Source organism: Anas acuta, chromosome 3 (assembly GCF_963932015.1).
Source record: "Anas acuta chromosome 3, bAnaAcu1.1, whole genome shotgun sequence".
Taxonomy (NCBI): Eukaryota; Metazoa; Chordata; class Aves; order Anseriformes; family Anatidae; genus Anas; species Anas acuta.
In genome coordinates this window covers 5,472,576-5,484,780 of record NC_088981.1, presented here as the reverse complement: position 1 = coordinate 5,484,780, position 12,205 = coordinate 5,472,576, and the positions used below count along the sequence as shown (strand labels likewise).

Here is a 12,205-nt window from a genome sequence, read left to right as displayed (position 1 = left end):
AAGAGATTTTTCTCTCATTTAAGTACACTGTAAATTTGAGAATTAAAAGGTGGAGATTCAAAAATGAAAGAGAAAGTGCTCAGATAACTCTCTCTCCTAAATGCCAGAGGATTTGTCGGGGAAAAAAGCAAATCAATTACAGGGAGGCTTTCAGTAAGTGGGAAAACTTGTTAAATAAAGCTAGTGTGACCAGGTGAAAATAGGACTTTTGCATACACACAGGGTTGTTCTTAGTCCAGTCAGTCTAAAGGAGTTATATAGCAGTGACACCTGGCTAGATCACCTGTAGTTCACACCACCAACTTAAGGAAGAAGCAAGAGATGTAGACAAGTATTCTTGTTTGCAGCTGTTGGAAAAGTCAGTAATCCCTAGTGAAGGGACCCAAAGGAACACTTTTGGAAGAGGGAAGACCTAAAGCATCTGAAGCTGCTTGCTCAGTGGAGCTTTGTCTGTGCCTCATGACATGGAGAGACTATTGCAGCTCCCGGTATCTCAAGCTTGGCTTGTGTCACTACATTGCACAGCAGGGTTAAGTAGGCTTGCGTAGGCTGAGGCTCACATCATCTACCTTTGCCCCCAGTCTGTGATTCTGTTTCTGGAGTTAAAAAAAAATTGGTTATGGTACAACATCAAAAAATTAACTCATAAAATGAATTTTTTTTTAATTATTATTTTTTTTAATGCTGTGATCTGCCTACAAGATTTGCAAATGATGTGAGAGCCTCCAGATTCAGCTTTGGTTTCTAATATTGCTTGGATCTGTATGTGCAGGTTCCCCTTTACTATGATGTTATGCTGAAACATGCAAACTGATGTTCTTGTTCCAGTATCAATTTGTTTTGGTCAATTAAATTAACAAAAATGTAGCTGTACGGGTAAAGATGTCATCAGTAAAAGGCATTGCTCTCTGAAGCGTGTTCCTCACTTGCCAACTACTACTTGGCAGGAATGAACAGAGGAGGTCATTAGTTTGGTACTTTCTGGAGAAGGATGCAATATGCTTCATACAAACTGCAAAATGCAGGGGAATGCCAGACTACTGGCATAGAGTTATTTTGTTTGCTGAGCACAGGGGATGTTAAATATCTGTAGATAATTTTTCTACTTTAAACAAATGTTCTTACTGTGTATGGCTTGTAGTTCACATAAGGCAGATAGATGTTCATGGGAAAACAAAACCAGGTGAAAACTGGGCTGTCTGTCAGTCAGGACTGAAAGTGCTCCTATAACTTGGATTGCATCCGTAGTTCTTGGTAATGCAGCTATATATGAAAATCAGTTTGAATTGGCTGGTGTAAGTGTAGGAAGTACTCCAGCAAACAGGGAATTCCCCAGGAGAATTATGTTTGTCTTTAAAAGTAGTTCATTGTCTCATTCAAAACAAACAAAAGAGTTTCACAGATAAAGAAATGTAAGTTCTTTCCAGGAAGGAAAAGTATTGCATGATAAATAATGTGTGAATTGGATAATTCAAATGGTGTGGATCGTAACCTACGGAATATAGAGGGGAGGGATCTACAATCTTATTATTTGTAATGGTTCTTAAATCACACACAATAAATGCGTACAATATTATGACCAAGACTTAAAAGAAAAGGCAGTTTTAAAATAAGTTACTTTTGTTTAAAAATAATCTAGAGTGCATGTTTTCTTTTTTTTTTCTCTCTGTAATTCTGTGGACTAAAATCTGAAAGAAAAGGAGCACCCAAATTCCCAAGATTCCAGAAAGTGGAACTTCCTTTTTCCTTTTTTTCCTTTTTCCTTTTTTTCCTTTTTCCTTTTTTTCCTTTTTCCTTTTTTTCCTTTTTCCTTTTTTTCCTTTCTTTTTAGAAGAAGCCCACCCAGTATCAGAGTAAGTAGCAAAAATGAGTGTGGCAATCCTCTTGTCACACTGAATTTCCTGCACTTTTTTTTTTAAACAGATGATGGCCCTGGTGAGAGGGTGAGACTGTGTACAAATGTTTGTGGTTTAGAGCCCAGTTTTCCAAAGAGAAGTCCAGAGTACACAATACGTCACCTGTTTGTACTCCAGCTCCATGAGGAAACTAAGACAGAATTATACAGCGTTTCCAGATCAGCTCTCCCATGGGGCTTCAAGGCTGAGTTTTGGTCTCTGCAAGACACAAAAATGTTTCCCCACATGAATTCAAATATTACTTCTTGGCTGTACAGCGTGCTACAGGCTTTATCCACTGGTGTTACACTTTTATACTGTTTTAACCATTCCCAAACTAAGGTGGGGAGTGTGGGTTTGCCAGTGTAGTATTAGTCTACCCTTGACTAAGGGAGTATTTGCATTTCTTGCTATTACTGCTAAGCAGATTATTCACTGTTTGTGTGAACCAAATTTATAATGTCTTGCAAGGTTGCAGCGCACCTAATGAGAGACAGAGGGGATTATGCCAAGTGGGATTCCTCTACCTCCAGTTTAATCCACTTTAATAACTGCCTTCGGGAGCAGCAGAAATCAGACCTAATGTGTATGGTTTTATTTGATGTAATGTGAATTTAGAGCCCAAATGAATACCTGGGCATGTCAAAAGAAAGGTTGCTGTTATCTTCAGTAGCTTTGGAGGATATCCCAAAGTTCCCTGAATCCTACCAACAAAGACTTTACTGAAATGAGAACGTATGCTGGCATGTAGCTCCTCCTCCATGCCTTTCTCCCAGAACGTAGTGCCAGGCTGTGAAGGGTAAAACTTGCCCTGTAAGAAAGAAGAATTTGATGACAGTATTCGGCTTCTTTGTGCCGATAGTCAGTAGGAGGATCAGCTAGTGTCGCAAGCCCCACTGGGTGTGTATGTTCTGTCCCATGGTCATCTGTATCGGAGCACCCATTGGCTCCTTTCCTGGCCATGCTCCCTGCTTGAAAGACGTATGCAGGCCATGTTCTTGTTCCCAAGACATGGAGCAAGTGCAGCAAGTGGACTTGAGCACACCTCTTGTGTCATATTTCTGAGAACAAACACAGAAGGAGCACGGAGCACAACTATTGCATACACAGATGCAGAAGCTAGTTATAGATGGGTCTTTTTATTAAAAAGTTTACTCACATACCAAGCAGATTCTGTGATTATTATTACAGTTTTTTACAGTTTAATTTTTACAGCTATTTCTGTTTGTTTAGTTGTAAAAGGTCTTTGGCTGGGTGGCTTTCAGCTCTCAGGTGACATTGATACCACAGGCAAGCTGTGGTCATATGTTCAGAATCCTTGTGGTCGTATTTTGTCAGGAATTAGGGAAAGAATAAGACCTTTCTTCTCCTCTCTGTGGTTAGAAATACTGGACAGAGGCATCTTGCTGGTGTTGTTTCATGTTTGTTCATTTTGGTGTGGACAATGGACAGTGTCAGTCACGCTGCGGTGTCAATGGAGCAGAAAGACAAGGCAAGGAGGGGGATTGATGTGCATGCTTTGACTCAAGGGAGTATATGCTGTGCAAGTCAATGGAGAAGGCAGGCTACTAAGCCACTGAGTGTTCCCTTTGTACATCAGATTGTGATTTTTGGCTTTTTAAGGCAACTATGTGAGCAAAATACAGCAAGGGATAGATTTTTCACTAGCCAGCTCCAAGCTCTCCTTTGCCAAGAAACTAACGTTAAGTGCAAACGGAAACCCAGTCATATACAAGTGCATGTTGAACTTCAAGGGATGGAAAAGTTGTGTGAGACCCAGAATCCATGTTTGCATTCTTGATGTGTGTGCTTTTTTTTTCCTTTTTCTTTTTTTTTTTTTTCTCTCTCCAACAGAAAAATGGGATTTGGAGTGGGGAAAAGAGGGGAAAGAAAGAGCTGGCAGAATTGATAAAGGAAAACACTCTGACACTACCTGACCATAACCTGCATTTAACTGCCAACAGAGGCAATGCTATATAAACACGAAGCTCTAACCAAGCGTTACTGGCTAGATTTAGTTTTTGTTTGTGTGTGTGTGTGTGTTTTTTTCTTTTCTGCCCTCAGTGTTTTTGTTAATTATAAGCTGCAGCACTGAGAATATTTAATTTTGTTGAAAGGATGTGTGGTTTTCTGGGTGGTGGGTGTGAAGTAGCTGAGCGTGCTACAGAGGTGAAGTGTCCAAAGTAAAGATTTTAAAGCATTAAATGGGTCCACCTAAGCAAGTGACTTGTAGTGTTGAGACTTATATATAACTTTACCACTGAGGCCAGCTTTAGGGTGTTCCCTGCACATACCCTTCTAGTTTCAGTGATATAACTCTAGTTCAGCAAGGGTGTTCAGTTACACCATGATAAATGTATATATACCAATTTTGATTATTGTGCTGATATATATTTACTGATTTTAAAACATACATGCAGAATGCTAGTATTATAAACTAAGGACTTTTGTACAAACGGTGTGAAGACTGGGTCTGTGTGAATATCTTTGTTGAATATACTTTTTCCTATTGTTCTATGCTATGATTATACCTGTCTGCTTCTGGAGGCATCTGCTGTAACCTAGAGGAGCTTACTGGTGTAAATGGGAGGCATCTACTTTTCTATCAGCTTCTCTGGAAACTTCAATTATTTGTCAGGACAGAGTGAAGGAGAAAGCTGAGTTTTCAGCAGCTGTTGAAGCAATATGGAGCTCTGATCTGCTTCTGCATCCTTTATACTTACCTTAAGGCTGAGGCTGCCATTTAATGCTCAAGGAACTTAATGCCTTTTCTCTCCACCCCCACCTGAAACACCAGCTGGGAGTTCTGAAAAGATGTAAGGCCTATCGACAAGTAAGTCAGTCCTAGGTCACTTGGTGCATTCTACTACAGCTACTCTAATCCCTGTGAAAGGATAGCTTGAAACTAGCTAGTACTGTGGGTACAGACTTCTTGTAAAGTGCTGAGAAACAAGGCCCAGAATTTTATACCCTTTGTTTTTTACCAGAAACCCCTCCAAAGACTTAGTTTCAGAGACAAGCTCTTATTTCTACTTACGGCTTAAATACATATACATACATGTATTTATATGATTCCTTAGAGAATGCATAGAGCTTATCTGTTGGCAGGAACAAAGAATGAAAGTTCTCAGTCTAGTTATTTTAATTTCCATTTTATTTGTCAGGAGGTGGCTGCAAAGACTCTGTAGATGTCTGTCCTCCAGCTGACTACAGAGGGATAGGATGCTCCAAACTTAGACATCTCCTCTAAGTCCCTAAATGTAGATAGCAAGAACCTGGAATGAATGAATTTCTGTGGTCTTATTTTTTCTCTTTACTTATTTTTCCCCCTTTTTAATGAAAAAAAAGTTAAAAATAAAACAAAAACATTTTTACAAATAGTGGCCAAATCATAATAGCATTTTCCTGTTTCTCTTGCTACCATTATCCATGAAGAAAAAGACGTTTTTTCTTGGAACACTGGATGTGAAGCTGAAATGACCATATTAAATTCAGAGTAACTATGGCTGGAAGACAAGAACCAAAGTCATGCAGGCCTTTGGAATTTAGGTTTGAAGGGAGAAAGTGATAACACTAGTCACAGCTTCAACTTTTCAGACTCAGCCATGGGCTCTGAGGGTTGTGTCTGCTCAAATGATCTTCAATAAGCAGGTTAACAGCTTTTGTGGCATTTGTATTTTCCAGGTTGATTCTACTTTTGATGGCCTGTTTATCTCTACCTGTATGCTCAGGGAAAGACAGTCCTGCATCACTTCGGATTTGGTGAGTTTTCTTTGGGATGGCAAAAAAAGAAAAACAAAAACTTTAAGCTGAAAGTTCAAACCTAGCATAAGTTGATATCAAACGAAATAAATGCTTTGAGACAGGTATTCATCTGTATGCTGATACCTCTACAGAATGGTGGAAAGGTGTGGAATATCTTAGGTACAGCAATACAGTGAGTCTGCTGTACCTAGCTAGATTTTTATAAGATTGGCCAGCTTCATGGTGTCTTAGTGGCTGTTCAGTTCCCATAGATTTGCTTGAAGTTAAGGCTGATGTTTAAAAGCAACAACAACAAAAACACAGACAATAATCTGTCACAGCATAATGTTTATTCTGCCAGTGTTTTGTCAAAATAGAAGCCCCCCAAAACAGTAGACCTGGAAATAGATGTTTCTGAGGTCTTAGCAGCAACTGGATGGTCTGACTATTCAACAGTTGTTATCCGTTATTGAAGACTACTGCATAAAGGTGAGTGTCCACAAAAGTTAAGTACTGGAGGTTGCACTTCTTTAAATAAAAGTGCACTCATTTATACACCTTTTAGCTTCGCTACGTAGTTATTAGTTCCCATATTAATGAGCCACAGATTATTTGCATACATGCCTTGTCTCCCAGTTAATTGGTTTTGTATTCCTGTTAGCTTCAAGAATGCAAATATATCTTTTATTTTGCATTTTTATACTTCTTGAGCTGAGTTTTAGAAGCAAATGATCATTGGTCATTGTATTTTGCTCAGGAACGGAAATAAAATGCTTCATTCTGCACCCTGGGAAAATTTTCAAGAAAACCTAACCTACGTTATACACTATGAAAATTGAAAATGGTCAAAAGTTTAATGTTTTGAGCTGCTGGAATTCCACTGAAACCTAATCTTCAAGCTTGAAGCAAAGGGCTAAAGCAGAGCTGTTATATTTTGTTGTTACTAGGTCAGCACACAAGCATGCCATCAGTACTTAGGTAGCTGAAAACTGTGCTTTGCAAGGTTACCAAATTTGCACACGGAGCTGGTCAGAGAAACAGGAGGATACTGTTGGGAAGCACTTCAAATTCAGCAGTGATATAGTGGTGTTATTTGCAAGGTTAAGTAGAACTATTATTTAGCTATTCTCTCTGCTTCCCTCAATCCTCAGCAAATTAGGTACAGCAAATTTAGATACTAAACCAGTTTAAATTTTTAAAATTTCAGTAATCGTGAAAATTGGGAACTGTTAGATATATTTTTATCAAATGCATGTGTTTATACTCATAAAAGCCTGCCAATTTTATATTTATGTTCTTAGACAAATATATGTAATGTGTTTGCATTGATATCCTTGTACATAGGCACTTTTGGGATCTTATTTGTTATCCTAGTAATAGGTAGAGCAGACCAACTTACAAAAGTCTTGCTGAAAGAGTAAGTAATGGCACGTTCAGACACACTGGTTATCATCATGCTCTGCAGCATTGTGACAGTGGAAGGAGCAATGTATATTACATAGAAACATAATCTTGCCAAAGCTGAATTATATAAAAGGTTTAAAGTGATCTAAAGAAGGAATGAATAGGGCTGTGCTTTCCAAAGACATTTGTTCAACATTTTCTGACATCAATTGTCATGACAATAGGTGGCACCCTTATGCCAAGAAATACCATCTTGTTTAGTTTAGCTATGTTTCTCTGGATATTTTTCTACTGCCTTTTTTTTTTCTAATTCCTTTAATCAAAATTATTGGGATTAAAAGCAAAAGCAAGTTATCAAAACAGATTATTCAGTGGGAATATAGGGGACATGCCTAGAAAATTAAAATATAAACTCCATTCTGATTACACAGTATAGCACGTCACAACTATCACTACCGCTCTGTTGAGGAGGAATCTGAGAATTTAAAGTATGAGCATGTACTGAGTGATGCATACAAACTGTGTTAGTGTATGCTTTATAATTGATTAATTTGACTCCTTTGGGAGTACTTAAAAAAGCAAGAGAAACAAGATGTGTCCTGTTTTATTTTTCCTGTTACACAAACACTTGGTTGCATGGGGATATCCAGATGATCTGAAACTTACACCTGTGCAAAATCAGAAAGGGAATCTCATAAGAACGAACCTCTCTCAGTAGAGTTTTTGTCACTTTTACTTCCAATGTGAGGCAAAACCTGGAAAAAATGTTAACCAAACTTTGTCAAACCACAAGCATTTTGGCTTGCGGTTTGGATAAAGGTTCAGGTCACTTCTCACTGTACCCTGAAAAGACCTTATTCACTGCTCCTCTGCTGAGGTTGAAAGGAGATAGGAAAAGGCAGAAGAGAGAAGATTAAAAATGCCTAAATGCATTGCAGAACCATGGAAGAACACCACTTATTAGAAAGTGTGAAAAGACATCAGTTTTTATTGTATATTTATGGGATTGGGTATAAGAAAAGAAGAGTTTTGCTAAGCAAAAAATTTATGTTTGTTTTTTTCATGAAAATAGGCTTTAAAGATCTGATGTAATACTGGGGACATAAATTGTCTCAGGCCTGCAGATGGCCCATAAAATTTGCAAAGCCTTGACCATTTATAAGCTGGAATTAGATCAGAAAAAGCTTCAGGATTCATTGAACTTTGCTAGTCTTGGCGATGTCTCTGTTACACTTTTGCTGGCATTCTGTTTCATTCTGACATTGCAAAAGTATCGTCTTATGGTGGTAATGCAAAGTTGAAGGGGAAAAAGAATTTTGAAAGAATCAACGGAGCTAATGAGGTACTATTTTAATTTATGAGGCATAGTTAACACAGCTGTTCTCTTAGGTAAAATTTTGCTGAAGTAGTTATGATACTATAGGCAAAATTAAAATTTCCAGTGTTCCATGAAATGTTGCTTATTTAAACCTCTTCCTTTCCCTTTCATCATCTCATACTGTTTTTTGTAGTTTTTTTGCAAAGGAAAAAACATTGCAAATTGTACATTGGCAAATTGTATTTGGTGCCAAAATGGGTATGTTGATTTCTGCTTAACATTGCTCATCTGCAGCAATGAGTCTGGTTTTGGACAGGTGGTTACAGAGCCAGTAGGACCCAGAGGCTACTGCAAGTCAGTTAAGTCTAACACATTGTGCTTAAAGTGTCTCCATTTAACATCATTTACCAAACACTTTCATAAGCTCATCTTGGACTGACAAATATCCTATTGCCACTGTTAAGTGTTTCTTGTAACATTGTCATATTTTGCAGGGTTTTTTTTGTTTGTTTGTTTTTTTGGGGGGAGGTTGGAAATACGAATACTAAACTTGATTATAAATTGTTTTAGGTTTTAAAAAAAATCTGTAAATTCTGTTTGTTAGAGCATAAAAACAGCTTAAGGATCTGCACCTTTCCAACTATTTCATGTGTGTGAATGTTCTTTCTGCAGAAGATATGCATATTTCCTGATAGAAATACGTGTAATAGCTTTGATCCTTTGGTATGATGCATTTTAAATATTCTTTTCATTATCAGTGAGAAAGAAAATAGATGGAAGGTCTTTGTCAGTGTTGCTGATAATACTCTAACTTGTTTGTAGACCTGTGACATAGCTTTGCCAAGAGAAAAGATTTATTTATTTATTTATTTTTAACAGTGCTATTAGAGTAGGCAGAAGTCATTTCATTGCAATAGTTATTGGTATGTGGGGGGGTTGCCAGTCCAAACCTCTTCCATCGAAGCTGTCATTTGGTAGAAATACGTTGTGCTTTTTTAATGGGAAAGTAATTGAAATGGAAAAAATCAATTGTCTTTTCATCTTTCATGAACTAACTTCTGATAAAGTTTTTGAGAGCATAAAATGTTACTAATCTGCAATTTCTGAAAAAAAAAAAAGAAGAAAACATACTCTGTCTATTGAGGGAACGGTGTGATGGGACTGTATGGAAGACCCCTTTCCTATTGTATTTTTCTTTCATGACTAGAGTCCTATTTATCTGCCAGTGATTATTTCCCCTTGTATTTTGCATATACAAATCATTCATATCAGACATAAACTGTCAGACATCAGTGGTAAAAACTAAGCACCAACTCTGGGCCAGACACAAAACTAAGCACCAACTTTGTCTTTAAATAACACTTTTCCTGAAGAAACTCTCTCTTCGTACTGATGCATGATGAAAAGTGCAGACTTGGAAAAGTCAGTTGCTTTTGAGGGAGCTTGCTTTGTAATGATTCAGATATAGGATGAAATGGTAGATTTCTGTATAGCTGCTTCTATAAAGCTTGTTGTACTCAATCTCCCAAAGTACGTGGGCATCAAAACAGTCTACTCGGGATAAGTTGCATAAACAATATTTCATAAATGTTTTAGAATTTCTAAAATCAAGATCCTGCCTACTCTAGTGCATTCAGTATTATAATTAGAAACTATTACGATATTCAATATTATAACTCTATATATTATAATTATATTCAGTGTTACAATTATTTGGTGTTAGAAATAAGATAGTTCTAAATACTACTTTCAACTTTGGTCTTGATAGGATGAAATTTAGGACTTTCTAGAGCATACTGCACTCTGGCATTGGAGCTGGCATTGTCCTCTGTCATCTTTGTAGTTTTTCTTTAAGATAAATTATTCATATTTTTGACATTGCAGTCATGTTTGTGATTATTATTTTTATTATTTTTGAAGTAATTTCACAGTAATTTTTACTGGTTACTTTCAGAAAATTGTCCTAACTTAGAGTCTGAAGTCCAGGAGTTAAAAATACTTACAAAAGTAAATGCCATGGTGTATCAAGCATGGGAAGAGCCCTTCTTCATAAGAAAGAAAGAGCTTATTTACAGCTCATTTATACGTGTACAGTGTATGAAGTATCTTGGCTCATTGATCAGCTAGCCAAATTTTGTATAAAAATAAAGTATTCCTCAGAAAATAAAATTACAGATTGTGTGGTTTGCAGGGAGTTGCAAAACTAAATGAAGCACGTTAAAAATACATTTCTGGTCTAATTCTATTTTCCAAATCCACACATTAAATGTAAATGTAATAGTGCAGGTTTCAAAACCAACAATGTTCTCCTTAGAACTCAACATCTTTGTTTTTAGAGCTGGGAGTTTCCATGAGTGATGCTGTACTCGTAGCACACAGACCTGGATGTGGGTAGTAGGACACTGGCTTTAACCTAGCACTGAGAGCCCAGGAAATCTTGAGCAATATGAAAGCCAAAGCTAACGTCCATGTTCACAAGCTTCATTAAAAGTTTCTCAAGGTTTTTGGTTTCTCAACTGTGGAGACTCGGATTTAAATTCCAACCTACATTGGAACCTTTGGAGGATATGCATACTTTTCTGGAAAAGGGTCTTACCATCTCTGTGTTACAGCTCTCTATTTTCTGCTTGTGGATTGTGCCCTTTTGGCAGTAAGCTCTTCAGGGCAGAGTAGTCTCCTTCTGTTGATGTATACAGATCCTTTCGTGAATGACTCTGTGGGTCCAGACCTGCTTTTTTCTTTTTTTTTTCCTCAGTGAACAAGACTCTGGAAAGTAGCGATGTAAGTCAGCTGAGTGAGTCTCAGTTTTTAGGGTGGGACAGCCCCCTCAGGTGTTGTAATGATGTGAATAAGTAGTTACAGGAGATGCTAAATTACCCAGTGAAGTAGCTGTAGGATTGAGGTAAGCTTAGGCTTTTGTAGGAGTGTACAGCTTCTGACGTGCTCAGTGAGACAGACTTTTGGCTTTCCCTTATTTTGCTTCCAGCAGCACAACAGAGATGTAAAATGATATGTTGATGCTACAGAGCAGGTCACTGCTTATTACCTCCACTTTCTGTTGCCTCCATATTTAGCAGCAAGGGTTAGATAAGGCACGATAGACCTGCTAATCTTCAGACAATCTAAGTGCCTTTGTGCATCAGACATTTCCACAGGACCTGTGGGGAGACAGCAGTAGGGTTGACCACTAAAATGTGCTATTTTATTGGACATGGGCAAACAAATAAGGTTATGGTCAAAGCGGTTAACAAAGACCAAACTGGCATGCTACTTGCTCATTTTTCTGAAAGCTGTGTGTGTGTTGGGGAACTTCGGGCCTAGCTAGAAACCTTGGATGCTGTTAATGAGTCTCTGTGCTTTCGTTATGAGCCTTCAGTGTAAGGTTAGAAAGAAAGAAATCCCAGACCTGTTCACCATGCTGCAGAAAACTTATTTATCATGCACAGATCTCTGGAGAAGTCTCCCACCAAGCTGACATTAACACTGACAGCCAGATGTGCAACTCGGATCAGAGCAACAATGAAAATAGACTGTGGTTTACAGCTACTTACAACAATAAACAGAGCATATCAAAGGATCCCCAAAACACACTTTCTCTGTAGAAACCTACATGGTTTTATTTTTCCAGTCTCTAACTTTAAAGCATTTTTGTCTTTTTTTTTTTTTTTTTTTGAAGAAGAAGAAGAAGAATTGAATAGCTGCAGATTCCTACCAGGGACAATTGTCAGGGACTGGACTGAACTTGCTGGTCAACCACATCCATCCCAAAGAGACTCTGTGCATAGTCAGCAAAAGCTTCAGAAAAACATTCCTTGCCAAAATCTACTTTCTTAAATTTATGATG

General features: G+C 37.7%; 1 long non-coding RNA gene across 2 annotated transcripts in view; it reads left to right on the top strand.

The window, feature by feature from the left end:
* The window catches only part of LOC137853243 (uncharacterized), a 32,132-nt gene extending 21,669 nt beyond the window's left edge, over nt 1-10,463 (top strand). For both annotated transcript variants that reach the window (XR_011094349.1, XR_011094350.1), the window contains 3 exons: nt 5,580-5,657; nt 6,001-6,128; nt 6,397-10,463. This is a non-coding gene — a long non-coding RNA (uncharacterized lncRNA). The remainder of the gene's footprint in view (nt 1-5,579; nt 5,658-6,000; nt 6,129-6,396) is intronic.
* The last annotated feature ends 1,742 nt before the right edge of the window (nt 10,464-12,205 follow it).